Source organism: Barbus barbus, assembly GCF_936440315.1.
Source record: "Barbus barbus genome assembly, chromosome: 7".
NCBI classification, from domain to species: domain Eukaryota; kingdom Metazoa; phylum Chordata; class Actinopteri; order Cypriniformes; family Cyprinidae; genus Barbus; species Barbus barbus.
Genome location: NC_136735.1, coordinates 1,285,434 through 1,305,000, shown reverse-complemented (window position 1 = coordinate 1,305,000; position 19,567 = coordinate 1,285,434). Strand labels below are relative to the sequence as shown.

General features: G+C 38.1%; 1 protein-coding gene across 1 annotated transcript in view; it reads left to right on the top strand.

Annotated features, from left to right (window-relative positions):
• Window positions 1-19,567, top strand: part of LOC306872949 (uncharacterized protein) — an 819,728-nt gene that overhangs the window by 790,052 nt on the left and 10,109 nt on the right. The gene's annotated exons all lie outside the window — the stretch shown is intronic.

The following is a 19,567-nucleotide window of genomic DNA, read 5'->3' as shown; positions in this document are numbered from 1 at the left end:
AATGTTTTTATTTATTTTTTCTTCCAGTTGATTTCATCCGAGTCTGTGGCTGAAGTCAGTTGTAGTTCTTGTGTTTCTCTTTTCTTCAGTGATGTTGATTTGTTAACATCAGGTGTTCATCACTAAAGCTCAATCATCATTTAATTAGTCACTTATCTCATTAACTTTAACTCTTTGAGGACTTGGGATTTGACTTGAGACTTGCTTGTGAGATCCAAGATGGCGGCGCGGTCAGACACAGCGGCTGCTCCGGGTCCCAAAGATGGTGCTTTTATGACTTTTAATGTCGTCTGTTCGTCTCCAAATAGTGTAAAATTACCGCTAAGGAAATCAATCCAAAATAAATATATGATCGCTAAAGCCTTTTGGATATCGGCAACGCGTACAAACAACTCTCGCCGGCGGCTACTGAGAAGCTACGAGGCCTTTGTTTACTACTGGAGCCAGACCTCGAGACTGCAGCCTCGCCTACTGATGCTACCCACGCAAGGCAGCGTCGCAAGCGGTGTGAGAGAGGACGGAAGCGTGGTAAGTGCAGAGGTATACGAGCTAGGCTAAGGGCTAACCCCACAAGACCGGCTCTTCCAACACTCATGCTGTCAAACGTTCGCTCTCTGGAAAACAAACTGGACTTAATTCAACTCAATCGGTCTACACAGCATGAGGCAAGGGATTGTTGTGTGTTTGTTTTCACCGAAACATGGCTAAACGACAACATTCCGGACTCCGCCATTCAGCAGCACGGGCTAACCAGCTTCCGAGCGGATAGAGATCCATCACTGTCTGGTAAGACACGCAGAGGTGGCTTGTGTGTGTGTGTGTATATCAACAAAGACTGGTGTAACAATGCTGCTATATTATCAAAACACTGTTCAACGCTGGTGGAGTTTATCTAGGATTAACCCACGCAAGTCTGCGGGTCCTGACAACATACCTGGCCGTGTTCTGAGAGACTGTGCTGCACAGCTGACAGATGTCCTAACAGATATCTTCAACACCTCGCTGAGTCAGGCAGTCATCCCCACATGTCTCAAATCCACAACAATCATACCATACCAAAGAAATCACCTGTGTCCTGTCTAAATGACTACCGTCCCATAGCACTGACTCCAATCATGATGAAGTGCTTTGAGAGGTTAGTCATGCATAACATCAAAACCAACCTCCCCAACACACTTGACCCACTACAGTTTGCATACCATCCAAATCGCTCTACGGACGATGTAATTTCCTCCACCCTCCACCTGGCTCTTACCCACCTAGAAAATAAAGACTCCTATGTTAGAATGCTGTTCATTGACTTCAGCTCGGCATTCAACACAATAATCCCACAACAGCTCATAAATAAACTAAACCTGCTGGGCGTAACAATTCCCTTTGTAACTGGATCCTGGACTTTCTAACCGGAAGACCTCAGTCAGTCCGTGTCGGCCACAACACCTCGAGCACTACCACACTGAGCACAGGTGCCCCACAAGGCTGTGTGCTCAGCCCGCTGCTCTTCACACTGCTGACCCACGACTGCACTGCCAAGTTCAGCTCCAACCACATCATCAAGTTTGCTGATGACACAACAGTGGTAGGTCTCATCAGCAACAACGATGAAACGCACTACAGAGAGGAAGTGGCACAGCTGGCTGAATGGTGTGGCACTAACAATCTGTCCCTCAATGTGGAGAAGACAAAGGAGGTTGTGATGGACTTCAGGAGAAACTCCGTTGACCTCCCCCCACTGACCATCGACAGCTCGACTGTGGAGAGAGTCAGCAGCACTAAATTCCTGGGGGTGCACATCACAGAGGATCTCACCTGGACCACCAACACCATGTCACTGTCCAAAAAGGCTACACTTTCTCCACTGGCTGAAAAGAGCAAGTCTCCCTTCAACCATCCTCACCACATTCAACAGAGGCACCATTGAGAGTGTGCTGACCAGCTGCATCACTGTCTGGTACGGGAACTGCAGTGCTGCACTAGACACTTTACACACACTGCTGCGTGAACACAATCCCACAAAAGACTCAGCAATATATGTATGTTTACATGCTCATGCACTACAAATCATCCTGCACTGTTCCCCAACCAGCTGCTTGACTCACAATGTTTCGCTTTGCACATGTACAGAATTTGTGAAGCATTTGTATAGTTTGTATTTTTTTTTTTTAGTTTGTATATGGTAAATATTTATATATAGTATACTTAGTTAAAATCTGTCAGTAGGTTAGTAGTGTATAGGTTTATAGTGTTTTTTACTTCATTGTTGTATGTCTGTATTTATGTAGCACCGTGGTCCAGCGAGGCACAACATTTTGTTCCACATGTAGCAGAATGACAAAGCTCAACTTGACTTGAACTTGTGACTTGAAAGGAATGTCTTGGTTCCTCCTCTGGTGAAATCAGCTGCTGAGTTCATGGGTGGAGCAAAAATATGGCAGGACCTTTACGCTTAGGTCCCTGGATTTTGCACATCTGAACATTTTTGTCTTGCAAACCCCATTTTGCATGCATGTAAATATAAGTCACAACTTCCTTACATAAGAGAACAGAGCAGTGCAGTTTATGAGCATATGACACATAATTTGTTTTTGGAAATAGTCATGTACTGGATGCCTTTATCAGCAGAGGTGGATAGTCCAGTGGTCAGAAAGTAAGTCCAAGTCAAATCCCAAGTCCTCAAAGAGTTACAGTTAATGAGATCATGAAATAAAACTCACTATAGAGCACTGATCTTTCTGCTTTACAACACCACATGCATTGCTACAGAGAGAGATCTAACACAGGAGTCAAGAGCCCAACTAAAGCAAACACTGATCTCCATGATGGTGGCATAATTTTAACCAATAAAACATCAACATCTGATCCTCTGTGATTCTAAATAACAGCAGGTGTTCATCACTAATGCACAATCATCATGTAATTAGTCACTTAATTATCTCATTAACTTTAACTCTTTGAGGACTTGAGATTTGACTCGAGACTTGCTTGTGTCTTGAAAGGAATGACTGGGTTCCTCTTCTGGTGAAATCAGCTGCTGAGTTCATGGGTGGAATAAACATATGACAGGACTTTTACTTTCTGACCCCTGGACTTTCCACCTCTGTCTGTAATATATCTGCTTGTTTTACACTCTTTGGCCACCAGGTGATATTGTGAGGAAATGAAGCCTCCAGAAATTAACCTTTTTGTGAACCACTTGGCTGAAAAGCTTAACGCTTCATGAAGCGTCATTTCACCATCACTAATAAATATATGGCAGGACTTTTACTCTTTGGCCACTGGACATTCTACCTCTGTGTATGGCGGATGAGAAATCTCTGTAGAAGCTGTTCTTTTGCCCCAAATGGTCACGCCTTGTGTGGAGCAATGTTTATCAGATATTGAAAGGAGTCTGCCCACAACAGAAGTACAGAATTCACTTAAGTTCTCAATATTTCTCATAATATAGGTGAATACTGTAAAATTTAGACCAATTTACCAATCGCACAGAGCAGCAGCGGCTCGCCCATAGAGGGCGCTGGGGCGCCGACCTCCCTGCCAGTTTTTTATTTTTATTTATTTTTTTATTTAATAATAAGTTTTTAATAATCTCTCATTTTGAAAAATGATCCGTGTTAATGACATGCTATTAATGGTTTTACTTTAGAATGTGTTTAGAACTCTCCAGAATGATATTTGCATTCACTTCATGTTGGTGTAGTAGTAGCCAATAGGCTGTCTTCCCTGGGCGCCAGTTCGCTCAGCCCTACAGTGCTGGAATTTAAGCCAATGGTTCCCCTGTTGCTACGCAAAAAAGTTTATATTTTGCCAATCATCGTCGTCGAATTTTATGGTTTGGGGGCGCTGAAAATATCGCCCCTAGTACCAAGATTAGAGCAGTGCACCTGCTGCGCGGGACATTACCTCAGAGGAGTGCGAGTGCAGTATGGCAGCGCCGGCGACGTCCAGTAGCATTAATGTAAATAAAAAAAAGAAAGAATTCTTAATTCAGATATTTTTGTTTAAAAACATTTTTTGTAAATTTTACTGATTTTAAATGGTTAACTTTTAAGGAATTAGATTAATTATTACTCAATTCTAATTTGTTAAATGTATTTAATAATATTGCTTGTAATCTGTTGCCACAGTTTTGAGTGAATATAGCGTATTGATTTTTCTGCTGTCATTCTCTTACTCTCTCTCTCTCTCTCTCTCTCTCTCTCTCTCTCTCACTCACAGTCACACACCACGTTTCACACACATTTGCCATTAAAATAGTGATCTCAATAGGAATGTAACTGTATGTTTGCTTTGCTTTTTTTGTTTCGAAGTTCTGAGCTGGATTACTGTGTTTCTAGTTAAAATGTTAAAATAATTTTTCTTCTCATACTTGGTGTTCTTCAAGAATGTTGTCCCACGCTTTCTTTGAGAGCCTTCTCTCTTTCTCTAGTATCAACACAGACTGTTATCCATTATCCAATTTGTCTACAGTGAACTTTAAAGATATGTAGTCTACAGTTGGGGATTGATTAAAGAACTAGATTGTTGTATTTCCTATAATAATTTATTGTTATGCGTTTGCACTTTTTCTATCTGGACACAGAGCATAATAAACATGCAGCTTGTTCATTATCATTACCTGTGAAACTGTTGATTTCTACATGGCAGTTCAAATAATATTGTCTTTTTAGACCATTGGTATTGACTGGTTTGAGTTATTTTATTGGTATAAGCAAGGGACATGGGTGGCCTAAAATTAAATCACATCTATGAAATTAAAATTTTCTGGGGGAGGAGCCCCAGACCCCCCGCACAAACAGCCCCACCTACAATATTTTTCACCAGCCGCCACTGGCACAGAGACCTAATGATACCAAACATGAAAGGAAACAAAAAAAAGACTGACAAGATATAACACTTGTGGCATATGGATATTCTTGCTTTTTGGGGAAGAAGAGTGAGGGAGGAGAGGCAGAGATGGCAGGGGGAGAAGGTGGAGGAAGGGGGTCGTAAATGATCAAAGACATAAGTTTGGTCAGGGTGGTGTTGTTTGTTCTCTTTGGAGATCTCTTCTCCAGATTAGTTTTATGGTTTTATTATATTACATCTGTCTCTGTGAGCGTTCCTGAGTTTTGGCCTCAGAATTAATTTTATTAGGAAATAAATTCACTCGTTGCAGTCATTTATTTTATTCTTACTATTTTCTTTTATTTTTGCTGTTTTTATGTGACTGTTTAGTAGCTTGTTTTGTGATGTTTAGAGTTGATCTGTTTATCTGAATATGCTGTTTGTCACCGTTGTTGAGATTCATACGCTGATTCTTGATGTCTGTGTGTGTCTTTTGAAATCCTTCCAAACTTCATAGAAAATACTAAATCTTTCACTGTTGAGTCACAAAGCTGTTGTAACTAAAAAAGGAAATTTAACTCAGATTAGACTCTAAATGAGTTCAGTGATTCAGGTCAAATAATAATATTAGAACATAATCATCACCACCTGATGGCTTTTGGTCTTTGTAAACGTCTGGCTGTTATAGTTCAGTTATAACAGCCAAGCAAAATGTAATATTAAAAAGTCAAGGGTCAAGAGCCCAGCTAAATTAAACACTGACCACTATTAATGGTCAAAATAATATAGAATATAAAAATATAATAAAAATTGTGATTTTGTTCTTTGATTTTGCTGTGTACTGTGCATATATATATATATATATATATATATATATATATATATATATATATATATATATATATATATATATAAAACTAAATTCCTTTCTTTGCTTTACTTTGTTGAAGTTCATTTTTTATCTCCATTGTAAATTTAAAGTTACCCAAAACAAAAATAGAAAAAAATAATAGAGTATACAACAGAACAGTCATATATACATTCTTACATGATTCACTAAACAATTATTAAATTAACAGAGGAAAGAAAACCTTTGAACCTTAATTTGCTTGTTTTTGAGAAACAATATAATGGTTCTTCAAAGGTCTAAGACACACGTCTGATCTTCATGATGATGGTTTTCATACTGACGTCGTAATTATTGGTCCAGGAACGCCAAACAATTCCAATTTCGTCACTGAGGAGTTCTTTAGTTCTTTTTTCAAGTCAAAGAGAACAAAACCATCACTTCCTGGTAAACTGGCACTAAATAGCTGGCACTGTAGAAAACTAGGATAAGCTACTGAATATAATAATTTTCATATATGAAAAATTAATTGTGCCTCAGAGCGAGCAGATAAAACAAATGTATTTGTTTTCGGAGGTGGATGCTGCTGTTTGGGAACACAAGTCGTGTAAGACAATTATACAGAAATATTTTGATGACAGACTTTGCTCAGGCATTTCAGAACGACCATAACAACATTTCAGATGCTGTGCAATCAGATCAGTCCCCTGCTTGTGAAGTTATCCCGTCTCATAGCGCAAAGTCACATGACTTTTTTGATGCGCTTGGAGGAATTTATTCGCAAAATGCGTTTCCATCTCCCATTATTCGCATTAACCCTTTTTCGCATTAAGTCAAAAACCACCTCAAGCAAGCGTTAAAACTTTTTTTGCGAATTAAAGGATTTTTATTTGAAATTTGGTGTTTACATCAAGTCAAGTCAAGTCACCTTTATTTATATAGCGCTTTTTACAATGCAAATTGTGTCAAAGCAACTGCACAATATCAAAAAAGGAAAATAATGTGTCAGTAAGTTTAAATAGTGTCTTTGCAATCAGGTCAACGATATCGCTGGAAATGAAGCGTCCCCAACTAAGCAAGCCAGAGGTGACAGCGGCAAGGAACCAAAACTCCATCAGAGACAGAATGGAGAAAAAACCTTGGGAGAAACCAGGCTCAGTCGGGGGGCCAATTCTCCTCTGGCCAAACGAACCAGCAGTTCAGTTCCAAACTGCAGCAAGTCAGATTGAATGGGCTCAGCTGGTTCCAGTGGTCTTTTCCGATGGCTGTCTAAGTGGCGGGGTCCTCAATGGGGATCTGTCTCTGGCGTTCATCCAGGTGTCTGGCCTCCGCCTACGATCAGGGCCACATACGTCATCTCCCGGCGCTGATCCTCCATCTCAGGTGTTCGGTCATCTCAGATCATGTAATGGTTGGATCCAGAGTGAAGTTCTGTAATTCCTGGCAGAAACGTAGAGACAAGCAGAGACATGATTAGCGTAGCTGCTGTTCCATCTAAGCAAAAATTAATTGTTCAACCCAAGCTAAAGAATAATAATAATGTACATTTGATCAGATATAACTGCAGTACAAGATTATAAAATGCATTATGTGTATGCTTGGCTAAAGAGATGTGTCTTTAATCTAGATTTAAACAGAGAGAGTGTATCTGAACCCCGAATGTTATCAGGAAGGCTATTCCAGAGTTTGGGAGCCAAATGTGAAAAAGCTCTACCTCCTTTAGTGGACTTTGCTATCTTAGGTACTACCAAAAGTCCAGAGTTTTGCGACCTTAGGGAGCGGGTTGGATTGTAGCGTGGTAGAAGACAAGTTAGGTACGCAGGAGCTAAACCATTTAGGGCCTTATAGGCAAGTAATAATATTTTGTAAATGATATGGAACTTAATAGGTAGCCAGTGCAGAGACTGTAAAATTGGAGTAATATGATCATATTTTCTTGACCTGGTAAGAACTCTAGCCGCTGCATCTTGGACTATCTGTAGCTTGTTTATTGAAGATGCAGGACAACCAGCTAGCAGTGCATTACAATAGTCCAGTCTAGAGGTCATGAATGCATGAACTAGCTTTTCTGCATCAGAAACAGGTAGCATGTTTCGAAGCTTGGCAATGTTTCTAAGATGGAAGAATGCTGTTTTTGTAACATGGGAAATATGATTTTCAAAGGACAAGTTGCTGTCTAATATAACACCCGGATTTTTGACTTTAGAGGATGTAACAGTGCATCCGTCTAGTTGCAAATTATAATCCAAGAGATTCTGTGTACTGTTTTTTGGTCCAATAAGTAATATCTCTGTCTTATCTGAATTTAATAGGAGGAAATTATTGGTCATCCAATCTTTTACACTTTTTACACAATCTTAGATAGTTGAGAAGTTTCATCTGGTCTTGTTGAGATATATAATTGAGTATCATCAGCATAGCAATGAAAACTTATCCCGTGTTTTCTAATAATATTACCAAGGGGCAACATGTATATTGAAAATAGCAGAGGACCTAGGACTGATCCTTGTGGTACTCCATACTTTACTGGTGATAATTGAGATGACTCCCCATTTAAATGAACAAAGTGGTAGCGATCGGACAGGTAGGATCTAAACCATCTTAAAGCCTGTCCTTGAATACCAGTATAGTTTTGTAATCGATCTATGAGTATGTCATGGTCTATAGTGTCGAACGCAGCACTAAGATCAGGTAATACTAGCAATGAGATGCAGCCTTGGTCTGAAGCAAGTAGTAAGTCATTCGTAATTTTAACAAGTGCAGTTTCTGTGCTATGATTGGGCCTGAAACCTGACTGAAATTCTTCATAGAGATCATTTTTTTGCAAAAAGGAGCATAATTGAGTAGACAACTTTTTCTAAAATTTTAGACATAAACGGAAGATTTGAAATGGGTCTGTAATTTGCCAGTTCATTAGAATCTAGTTGTGGTTTCTTAATAAGAGGCTTAATAACCGCCAGCTTGAATGGTTTTGGGACGTGACCTAAAGATAGCGATGAGTTAATAATATTGAGAAGCGGTTCTTCTGCTACAGGTAACAACTCTTTCAGTAGTTTAGTGGGTACAGGATCTAATAAACACGTTGTTGGTTTAGATGCACTGATAAGTTTATTTAGCTCTTCCTGTCCTATAGTTGTAAAGCACTGCAGTTTTTCTTTGGGTGCGATGAATGAAGCTGAAATACTAGACACAGTAGAATCTACATTTGATATTGTATTTCTGATGTTATCTATTTTATCAGTAAAGAAATTCATAAAGTCATTACTATTAAACTGTGAGGGGATATTTAGATCGGGTGGTGTCTGTTTATTTGTTAATCTAGCCACTGTGCTAAATAAGAACCTTGGATTGTTTTGGTTATTATCTATGAGTTTGTGGATATGCTCTACCCTGGCAGCTTTTAGAGCCGGTCTATAGCTGGACATACTGTTTTTCCACGCAATTCTAAAAACTTCTAATTTAGTTTTTCTCCATTTGCGCTCAAGATTACGAGTTTCTTTCTTGAGAGAATGGGTATAACTGTTGTACCATGGCGCAGTACGTTTCTCTCTAACCTTTTTCAATTTGAGGGGGGCAACAGCTTCTAATGTATTAGAGAAGATAGTGCCCATGTTGCTAGTCATTTCGTCTAGTTCATGTGTATTTATGGGTACACAGAGCAGTTGAGATAAATCAGGCAGGTTATTAGTGAATCTGTCTTTGGTGGCTGGAACAATAGTTCTGCCCGGACGATAACGCAGAGCCATATAACTAATATCAGTAATACGCAGCATGCACGATACAAGGAAATGATCAGTAACATCGTCACTTTGAGGTACGATATCTATATCGGTAAGATCGAGTCCATGCGATATAATTAAATCTAGCGTATGATTAAAACGATGAGTGGGCCCGGAGACGTTTTGTTTGACTCCAAGAGAGTTTATTAGGTCAGTAAACGCAAGTCCTAACGCATCATTTGTATTATCAACGTGAATGTTAAAATCTCCGACAATTAGCAGTTTATCAACATTAACCAATAGATCTGAGAGGAAATCTGCAAATTCTTTTAGGAAATCTGTATATGGCCCTGGCGGTCTATACACAGTAGCCAGAGCAAGAGATAGGAGAGATTTCTTTTGCATATCTAACAGTGTAACATTAAGTTTCCGTAAGAATATTTCCCAGTTGAGCTGTATGAACTGGTCTTTTTTTCCTCCGGCCACAGCGCCGCTGGAAGACTAGGCAGGCCGGCGAGGAGATGAGAGTCATAGGGGTACGTCAAGACACATGTATATGCTGTTCTTCATCGTCTTGTATGAATTTTTTAAATGTTACTTGTCTGCTTTCCCAGTAAAGCTGACCGGCGGGGAGACTCGTGAAGTCAAAAAAAATCCCCAGTGTTAAATCAACACTGCTCAGAGTATTTGGTCCCACTCCAAATAGTGTTAACACTGAAGCAGAGTTAAAGTTAATGAGATAATTAAGTGATTAAGTGCTGATTGAGCATTAGTGAGGAACAGCTGCTGTTAACAAGCAGAATAACTGAAGAAAAGAGAAACACAAGAAGTACAACTGACTTCAGACACAGTCTTTGATAAAATCAACTGATATAAAAGACATCTCTCAAGATCTCAGCAGAGGATTAAACAACTCCACAAACAGCAGCACCAGCTTCACTCATGACTGACTTTATTTCTGTCAGATGACTGCAGAAGCTCTTATTGAGAATTATCAGAGGTTTAAATGTTGATGTTTTATTGGTTAAAAAAATGATGCTACCATCATGGAGGTCGGTGTTTGCTGTAGTTGGACTCTTGACCCTTATAGAACTTCTAAATAATCTGCTTCTAAGCAGTTATAATAGGGTTGCATTGCTAATCCTTGAACGTTGCTAAATCAGAAGCTTGATTATGTAGATTACACTTTCTGCTTATAAAACACATGACTGTCAACACAAAGTGTTTTCTCTCTCTCTGGTTATTGACTGAAATTTGTCAATTAATAAACAGCCAAAAAAATATTTATTACACATATGGCACCGTAACATTTCAATAATGAAGAAATTCTGGTCAAGCTTTTAGACATGAACACTCATATTATACTCGAGTGGTGACAATTTTTCATACTGCAGTGCATGATGGGAGTTTTTACTATGGTGTTACCCAGTATGCATTGCAGTGTGAAGCATTTTGTTGATTGTCATCATTGTTGAGATTCATATGCTTATTCTTGATGTCTGTGTGTGTCTATATGATGCAGTTGTTCAAAAAAATAAAATGCAAATGGATGTAAAATCATTAAATTTAACTGTTGGCTGCAACATTTTATTTTCATACTGAAGCATCAGAGGGTTAGTTATGCAAACCCTGAACAGACAAATGGCAAAAAGAAAAAAAAAGAGAACTTTTGGCCAGTTCACAATGATTATTTTATCACACAGAAGCATCTTCTACGTGTTCAGTGTAAAGCCCTGACTTCTCTGCTTTACAGTAACATATGCACATCTAACACAGCAAGTCAAGGGTTAAGAGCTCAACCAAAGTAAACACTGATCTCCATGATGGTGGCATTGTTTTAACCAATAAAACATCAACATTTAAACCTCTGATAATTCTCAATAAGAGCTTCTGTAGTCATCTGACAGAAATAAAGTCAGTCATGAGTGAAGCTGGTGCTGCTGTTTGTGGAGTTGTTTAATCCTCTGCTGAGTTCTTGAGAGATGTCTTCTTTTATTTCAGTTGATTTCATCAAAGACTGTGTCTGAAGTCAGTTGTACTTCTTGTGTTTCTCTTTTCTTCAGTTATTCTGCTTGTTAACAGCAGCTGTTCCTCACTAATGCTCAATTAGCATTTAATTAATCACTTAATTATCTCATTAACTTTAACTTTGCTTCGTGTAAACACTATTTGGAGTGGGACCAAATACTCTGAGCAGTGTTGATTTAACACTGGGGATTTTACTGTGTACCAAAGTACTCTGTGAGGTATAAATACGTTTGAGTTAATAAATGTCTGTAAGAACATTGGGTTGGTTGATTATATTTGTGTAATTTTGTCAGGTTAATGCTTCAGTTAGAGATGATGCGTTGTGCAGGTGTGGAAACTTCACTATATAAATATATATTGCGCGCTTTCCTCTCAGTAATGAAATAAACACAACATAAACTGGCAGCAGTTAATAATGCATCTGATTACAGCGATGTGGATGTTTGCACGAGCTCTGCAGGTCAGTAACGTAACGTTACTCCAGTAAAGTCCGGTCACATCAGGTTTATTTATATAGTATACTTTATGCAATAGATAGCCTTAATTAAAGCAGCTTTACGGTATTAAACATGAAAAACCAGACTCAGTGTCGCTTTCAGTTAGAATTACAACTTGATTTTCTGTTATAAAGCAGCTCTCGAGTCTGGAGTTAGCTAATGATCAAATCTTTTTATTAGTGGGAAAAACTTGTTTCATTAAAGTGATAGTTTGCTTTACAGAGATCAAAGCTGGATCTCGCTCTGGACTGGTTTTCATAACCTAGAAGCTATTTTAAGACATTATGATAGCGTCTTATCACTTACCTTTATTTTGTTTCTTATCTATATGACTTACAAACGGAGATGTTTAGCAGAATTATGTGTCACTCAGTTACTTTTTCATGCAGCTAATTAAATGCTGAGTCTCTGTCTGTCATCTCATTTTGTGTGCCAAATACATCTATTTGTATAAGGAATTGATAACACTTTACAATAAGGTGTCACTTGTTAACATTAGTTAATGTATTAATTAACATGAATGAACAATGCATTTATTACATTTATGTATTAATCTTTGTTAATGTTGGTTAATAAAATAGAGTTGTTCATTATTTGTTCATGTTAGTTCACAGTGCATTTATCAATGTTAAAAAACACAACTTTGATTTTAATAATGCATCAGTAAATGCTGAAATTAACATTAGCTAAGATTAACAAATGCTGTAGAAGTATTGTTCATTCTTAGTTCATGTTAACTAACGAACCTTATTGTAAAGTGTTACCAATTAATTGTATAATTGTAGTTACATAATATGCTTTTCTAAAGCTGAAGTGACCTTTATTAATGTTAGAATATGTATAACTCAATGTAACTTAATATTTTAACTAATTGCAAAAGCCGAATACAGTCTACCGATTAATCTGTGAAATAATCGACGATTAGTTGATTAATCGTTCTAATAATCGTTAGATTAATCGATTATCAAAATAATAATTTGTTGCAGCCCTAGTATAGATGCTGCCTGGTTTATGGGATTTTTTGGGATTGAATGTTTCAGTCCACGGGAAGAATTTTCACCAAATTTTACACACTTTTACTGATTACCCACAACATTAAAACGTGACTTTAGCAAGGATCAAATAGCGATGGCTAGACAACTGAGTCAAAGCCTCAAAGAACACATTTCAAGGCTGCATTCGAAGGAGCCTTCAAATTGGGACTGTGTTCATAATGCAAATGGTCTTCAGACGCCACGAACTTCGACGGTTGCATTTGAATTAGGACACAGTGAAAAGAGCCCTCCTAGGAAAGATTCAAAATACACATACAAATCCATTCAGCAAACAATTTGTAAATGCAAAAGACTCAAAACTTTGTGTGCGCACTTGAATAGTGTTTTGCATTTATGAATGGCATTTTCTGAATGTAAATTTGATTATAAATGTAACATGGACAACAAGGAATACAAAAGAAGGAGGCAAAACACAAAACAAAAGTTCATGAGGGTGGAGGAGCAGAGGTGGAACATGGGGAGGGATGGTGGATCAGGCCCAGGGAGTGGAAGAGGGCCTGTAGTCTGTGGCAGAGCAAGTGATCAAGTAGCAGGCAGAACGGTGAAGCAGGCGGAGACCCCCACAAGAGCAGATGGGGCTGATGACCACCACGGAGGTTCAAAAGCAAAGGTATAGAGATTTTAAGAACAGTGTTCGTGGCTGGGTCATGGCAGGCAGTGAGTACAGGAACAACCTCTGTGGTTGGTACATGCAGGCCTGTATCGAGCTATAAGGTCACCGATGTCCGGACCTCGGTAAAGTTCAAAAATAACATTTGTTCTCTGAATGACTAATTTGCTGTTAAACACCTCATATGAAAGTCTGCATGACATGCATAATTCAGTTTAGAGCATCTGCAGGAATGTTTAGTGGAAGTGAGGTCGTGCACACAGCCTCCTGCTATTATAAGCATTTTTGGACTTGTCTTTTCCACTTAATTTGACACTTTAGAAAGTTAACAATGTAGGACGATGCAGTTTAGGGTCACCTTTATCTCATCTAAGTTGTAAAAGATTTGAAATAATTTCGGTTTATTTTTATTTATTTATCATTTTTTGTTTGTTTTAATAGCAATATCTGGCAACAGTGTCATTCATTATAGTAGTATAATTTTCACAAATCATGCTAAAAACATTCATAAGAGCAGTAGACAATGTTATCAGCTATATAGCAATGGTTATTAATAAAACTGTATTGTTGCATGAATAATAAGCAGCTGATAAAATCCACCCCAAACTATAGTGAAGTATTAACAAATTTTGATGCAATACATATAGGGTTTAAAAATGATCATCCCTCCAAAACAGAGGAAACATCTTTCACAAACATCTACAAGTCTGTCTCTTTTGAAGTGTTTTAGTGTATATTTGTATATTTGGGGTTATTAGCACAATTCTTTAACAAACACCCCAGACCTCACAAATTTTCAACGCCTGGCTACGGCCATGGGTACATGACAGGCAAGGAGCTCAGAGACATCCTCCGTGGCTATGTAAGGATGGGCAGGCAGAGGGTACAAGGATGGCCTCATTGGCCGTGTTCAGAGTGGCCACTGATGTAATAAACATAATCCAGAGATGAGATATATTGTACCTGATATATAGAGCTGCAAGGTGCGGAAACTTCTTTCAGATTATCTCACAATTTTGACTTTTTTCTCAGTATTGTGAGATAAAAAGTGGCAGGTTTTTTAATTACTCCATGGTTAAAATAAGCTTCTTCAAGGCAGGGAACACCAGTTAGGCTTTGTAAAGATGCATGTTGGTCTATATGAATAAGCCCCAAACAACAGTTACTGGCAAGAACTAAAGATGCAATGAACTGCAAATTCTGAAGAGCTTCTGCACATTGAGTGAGGGCTCCTCCTGCTGACAGACTACAGGCTTCACATGAAGACTCACAGGGCCATGCTCAGACATTTTCGGTGTGCTTGACTTGAAGTGGTGCTGAGCAGAGTAATCAGTGCATGACGTCAACAAGAGCGACATTAAGCAAGGTTGAGCAAGAATGTTCCTGTCAAGGTTGCGTTCGTTACTATAGCAACAGTAGATTCACAATGCATTGAGTTTTAAAAAATCAAACAATCATTGTTAACAGAACCACTTTTGTACGGAAGTTCTAAGCGGCCATGCATTATTATATTTTTTCTTTCTTGTTTTGAAACTTAATTTATCTCGTGATCTCGACATAACGAATTGTTTACCCGTGATCTCAAAATAACAAATGTTGTTTTCTCGTTATCACGATTTAATTTTCTCGTGATTCCGACATAACTAATGATGGCTCTTTTATGATTGTTGGTTTTTTTTAAAAAACAATGCATTGTGAGTCTACTGTTGCTATAGTAACAAACGCAACCTTGACTTAACCTGGCTGAATGTGTTAATTGAGAGTGTTTTTGAAAAACCAATCTCAGTATACTCATTATTAGTAATTAATTCTATATACAGACAAGAAGATGAGCCCATAATAAGAATGCAATGCGTTTAACATGTTAAGCGTGTTACCCATAGAAAACCATTATAAGAAAAACTCGTTGCATTCGCATGCTAGACTCATCTGCTTGTCTGTACATAACTTACTAATAATGTGTTTAATGAGTTTGGTCTTTTAAAAACACTCTCTTTATGCATTAAGAAATGCTACGCGTCTTACAATGCCCCCTTTGAGGCGCAAATGATCGACAGATAATAGGCTTACTGTATTTCAGCAAATATTGCTTCACTTAGAAATAACGTCTACAATAAATATAGGCTAATCAAACACTGCTGATTTTGTCCAGAGTTAGGCTACGCTACACATTTTATTTGTGTAATTAACATTAAATGGTTTAACAAAAAAATATATCAATCTTCTAAAAATCCTAAACTCTTTGGATTCAACTCACTTTATTTTCCCCATTCATTTAGATTAAGATTAGGCTAATAATAAATTATAATTAGTTTGTGGTTTTTATTAGTCATGTAGGATAGGGTGTGATATTATGTGCGTTACAAGCTTGAGAAAATATGAAAGATTAGTCTATAACACTGTATTAACATCTTTGAACTAAATTATATACATTATGAAAATCACATTTCTTATTAATACAGGGTGAATTCAGGTAATCTGGGACATTTTTGCAAAACATCATCACATTAGACTTTTCTGAAATCCCTAAGATGTTTTCTAACCACACCAGCAGAAAGAATATAGATATTATATCTACAGGACACATGCCACACCTATTCGTGTTTTTTGTGCCAAAAAATACAATAAAAATATCTACTTGAAATTGATCATCTGGGATAGGTCACTTTGTAATCTGGGACATATGTATTAGACCTAAAAAAGCCTACATTCATTAACACCCATTTCTCATTATGGCATGTATTAGCTCTTGTTATTAGACTTATAAAGTCCCATATTTCCCCCATTTGAAGACCGTCCCAGATTACACAAAGCATGATGTGCCACATTCTCAATCATATTTGATAATGTGGGACAACAACAAAAAAAATTGTTTGAAAAAAAATAAATAAACTCAAGCACATTTTCAACATTTTAATACATAATTTGTTGCTTGAATCACAAACATAATTTGACAACAATTAGGAACATTATGTCAAATACAATCCTATGTCACTGACATTCCCAGGGGAGCTTCTTGATTGACAAGTACCCTTTCTGCGGAATCACCCCCATGAAGTCATGTGACACCCATACTAAAATTAGGCTTGTTCGACTTCATGCGGCGCCGCAAACATCGGCTGCTGCTTGACAAAAGCAATGCATTCTGCACTCTAAAAACGGATGTGTTAATTATTAACATATTTTGTGTAATTTTAAGTTGATCATGTGTAAAAAGAGAGAGAGAGAGAGAGAAACAACACAATATATTTTAACTATCATCCAGTCACATTGCTGTCTACGTCACTCCACAAGCTAACCAAATTCACGCCTCTTTTTTCATTGATGGATGACACGTGGATGCACTCATGTCAGGTATAAGCAGAGGTGGATAGTCCAGGGGTCAGAAAGTAAAAGTCCTGCCATATGTTTATTCCACCCATGAACCCAGCAGCTGATTTCACCAGAGGAGGAACCAAGACATTCCTTTCAAGACACAAGGCATATCCCAAGTCCTCAAAGAGTTACAGTTAATGAGATAATTAATAGACTAATTAAATGATGATTGAGCTTTAGTGATGAACACCAGATGTTAACAATCAACATCACTGAAGAAAAGAGAAACACAAGAACTACAACTGACTTCAGCCACAGCCTTGGACGAAATCAACTGGAAGAAAAAAGTTTAAAATAAAAAACATCGCCACCATAATTGTGGTCAGTGTTTGCTTTAGTTGTGCACTTGAGCCTTTTAATAGTTTAATTACAAAAGAATTGCTTCCAAGCTGGTGCAATATTGTTTAACAGCAAACATTTGTGCAATGTTGAATCAAACCTTAAAGTAGCAGATTAGCTTTTGAAGAATGAGTTTTCTTATGAGTGAAGCTGGTGATGCTGTTTGTGTCCTCTGCTGAGATCTTGAGAGATTTCATGTGTTTTATTGTAGTTGATTCTAAGGCTGTGACTAAGTCAGTTGTAGTTGTGTTTCTGTTCGTCTCTCTGTTTTTCTATTTCTCTTTCCTTCATTAATTCTGCTTGTCTCAGTGTTACTTTAACGCTCTGTATTGTGTGACCAAATACACTCTGAGCAGTGTTAATCCCTGAAGATTCTCCAAATAACGTCCCCAACTCTTTAAAGAACTCCACTTCATGAAGTGTCCTGGGAATGTCGCCAGTGGGACATTTGGAGAATGCTCTGGGAACATTACATTTCTAGCGGGGAAATCCTTATACCTGACATGAGTGCATCCACGTGTCATCCATCAATGAAAAAAGAGGCGTGAATTTGGTTAGCTTGTGGAGTGACGTAGACAGCAATGTGACTGGATGATAGTTAAAATATATTGTGTTGTTTCTCTCTCTCTCTCTTTCTTTTTACACATGATCAACTTAAAATTACACAAAATGTGTTAAAATGGCCATAACACAAAAATGTGTTAATAATTAGCACATCCTGTGTGGTTTCTCCTAAGGTTCTCCATTCTGTCACCGATGGAGTTTTGGTTCCTTGCTGCTGTCGCCTCTGGCTTGTTTAGTTGGGGACGCTTCATTTCCAGCGATATGTCAACTTGATTTCACAGACACTATTTAAACCGAACTGAGCTAGATGACGACATCACTGAATTCAATAATGAAATGCCTTTAACTGAAAATTGAGTGTTTAATCTTGTCATTTTACATTGACACTATTTTCCTATTTTGATATTAAAAAGTTGCTTTGACAATATTTATTGTTAAAAGCGCTATATAAATAAAGGTGGCATGACTTGATTTGACAGGAATGCCCACGTGCAACTTATTTTACCTGACCTACGCAGCATGCATATGCGGCATGAATAAATTATGAGCAGAATTGTCTATGTAATTTATTTTATTCTTACTATTTTCTTTTATTTTTACTGTTTTTATGTGACTTTTTAGTAGTTTGTTTTGTGATGTTCAGAGTTGATCTGAATATGCTGTTTGTCCCCGTTGTTGAGATTCATTCGCTGATTCTTGATATCTGAGTGTGCCTAAAAGTAAAACTTTTTTGAAGTGTTTTTTTTTTTTGGGATCCGAACCACTTGTAAGAAACCCTTCCAAAATTTATTGAAAATACAGAATATTTCGCTGTGAAATCACAAGGCGGTTGTAATCAATAAAGGAAATTTAACTCTGAGATTAGACTCTAAACGAATTCAGTGATTCAGGTTAAATAATGATATGTTAGAATATAATCATCACTACCTGATGACTTTTGGTCTTTGCAAACGTCTGGCTGTTATAGTTCAGTTATAGTTCAGTTATAACAGCCAAACAAAATGTAATATTAAAAAGTCAAGGGTCAAGAACCCAACTAAGTGAAGTGACATTCAGCCAAGTATGGTGACCCATACTCGGAATTTGTGCTCTGCATTTAACCCATCCAACGTGCACACACACAGCAGTGAACACACACACACAGCAGTGAACACACACACACCGTGAACACACACACACACACCGTGAACACACACACACACACACAGCAGTGAACACACACAGCAGTGAACACACACACACACACACACGGAGCAGTGGGCAGCCATGCTGCGGCGCCCGGGGAGCAGTTGGGGGTTCGGTGTCTTGCTCAAGGGCACCTCAGTCGTGGTATTGAGGGTGGAGAGAGCGCTGGACATTCACTCCCCCCACCTACAATCCCTGCCGGCCCGAGACTCGAACCCACAACCTTTGGATTACATTTACATTTATTCATTTAGCTGACGCTTTTATCCAAAGCGACTTACAATTGCTATATATGTCAGAGGTCGCACGCCTCTGGAGCAACTAGGGGTTAAGTGTCTTGCTCAGGGACACATTGGTGTCTCACAGTGGATTCGAACCCAGGTCTCTCACACCAAAGGCATGTGTCTTATCCACTGCACCATCACCACCCCTATGATTACGAGGCCGACTCTCTAACCATTAGGCCACGACTTCCCCTAAATTAAACATTGACCACTATTAATGGTCAAAATAATATAGAATAT